The sequence below is a fragment of the Aegilops tauschii genome, chromosome 7, assembly GCF_002575655.3.
Source record: "Aegilops tauschii subsp. strangulata cultivar AL8/78 chromosome 7, Aet v6.0, whole genome shotgun sequence".
NCBI classification, from domain to species: Eukaryota; Viridiplantae; Streptophyta; class Magnoliopsida; order Poales; family Poaceae; genus Aegilops; species Aegilops tauschii.
The window spans coordinates 312,517,923-312,519,880 of NC_053041.3; the positions used below are offsets into that span (position 1 = coordinate 312,517,923).

General features: G+C 39.6%; 1 long non-coding RNA gene across 1 annotated transcript; it reads right to left on the reverse strand.

Moving 5' to 3' along the window:
* Positions 1 to 284: 284 nt before the first annotated feature.
* On the reverse strand, positions 285 to 1,685 carry LOC141028016 (uncharacterized). The gene is made up of 3 exons (XR_012190143.1): positions 1,125 to 1,685; positions 1,013 to 1,042; positions 285 to 640 (listed from the first exon to the last, which is right to left on the reverse strand). It is a non-coding gene; the product is annotated as an uncharacterized lncRNA (long non-coding RNA).
* Between the last annotated feature and the right edge of the window lie 273 nt (positions 1,686 to 1,958).

Consider the following 1,958-nt stretch of genomic DNA (forward strand, 5'->3'; position numbering starts at 1 on the left):
AAGGAAATAAATAAGCAAGCAACTAACGCTAGGCTATCACGGCGATTACACATATTACATCCACTGGGCATCAAAGTTCGCCACCAGTGCAAATATAGGGAACAAAGCAGCATATCATGTACACTGGTTGCCAAAGTTGGCGACCAGCGCAAATAAACGCCGCAGCAAAACAAATCCAGAACTGAAACCACTTCAGAAGATCTCAAGAAACAATATCCTGGGTACCCATAATGCTGGAAAGATTCTTAGCAAGCTTATTAACTTTCTCTTGTTTGGTGCTTAAATCCTCCAGCGCTTGCTGCTGCACCAGAAAATATGCATCTGAATTCTGCAGGGACTTCCTCAGTCCTTCAGCTTCCTGTCGCAGCACATCTGATCGATGACTTTCAACTTGAAGTTGAGACTCAAGAAGACGAACTGATTCAGGCAGCGAGTTCGAAGAGCTTGTGCCAGCAGTAGTGGCCAGTAACTCGAACACTACATCAAGACAGGACTTTTGGGTTCCCTCACTGTCGTCAAGATAGTTTTTATCAGCTTTCTTGGAGACCAACAGGGATGTCTCACTATCTTGAACCTTATCTGCATTACTTCCTTTACCATTGGATAACGCGGTACTGTTCTCCAATATTTTGTCCGCATTCTAAAAGAGAAACAAGCAGACACATCACATGTTTACCATGTTGTATATGAAACTCATTTTGGTAAATGAGTTCAGTAGTAAAGTGGACAGGATAACAACATGAAACAAACATATATCTATGTACCATGGTCACTTTATGGTCTATATCATTCTAGTTTTTGTTGCCAAATCAAGATAGAGACACAGTTCAAATAATATTTGTTCAAGACAAAGCAGAATAGACAGAATATAAGTGTGGGTAACTATAGAGAAATAACAACACTTGTAATGTGCATGACATGAGAACATAACTGTTTATTCAATTGAAACTGAAATCAACATAGAGCAGGTTACAACAGCAAAACCAGTTAAAGAAACAGGTTTAAAACATACCTGTTGCGCCACTGGAGTTTCAATTCCATCCTTCAAATTTGAAAATAGTTGGTATGAGTAAATACAGTAATGCAAGAGCAAAGGAGTATGAACCATAGCTACAGAACCTGACCTGAGAACAAATCTTCTTCTCCTTTAAGCGTTGAGTTGGGATTCGGAGTGGTGGTCCTCGTGCTTTGGGCACTGCAGTTCCCTTACTAACTGCTCGTGTTTGGGTGCTCTGTGGTGGAGACGGTGTTGTGTCAACTGGAACTGGGTTACTATCTGCCGGGGTTGGGGTTAGAAGGGGTGTAGCTGGTTCTCTGTCCAACTGGGTAGGGGTACAATCTGCGAGAGTCTGGGTTATGTGTGGTGGATCTGGTCCTTGGGCAAGTACAACCGTGGTTCTATCTGCATAAACTGGTAGCATTATCTTTTCTGAAGACCGTGTTGTTACTCCCTTAGATACTGCCATCATGCTCTCCAATTCAAATGGCTGATGAACAAGAAAAGTAATTGAAAGTATAGACATTGTATGATAGACAGGTGCAATGGATAGTGGGGAATAAAAGAGGGCATGAAATAATTCATATTTATGTTGTCTAACCAAACAGGATAGCATGACACAATTTCACATATATGATGGCTAACTAAACAGGATAGCATGACACAACTTCACATTATGATGGCTAACTAAAAAAGATGGAAAGACATAGTTCAAAATATGAGACTATGTAAACAGGATGACATGACATAACTATATAATGTGTTTATTAAATAGGTTGGCATGCCATAATTCACATACATTCACGGATAGAATGCCATAATTCAAAATATGATGACTGTAAACACTAAACAGGATGAGATGATATAACTATATGATGTCTTTATTAAATGGGTTGCCATGCCATAATTCAGATAGATGATGTGTATGTACTATGTAAACATGATGGCATGATATAATTCA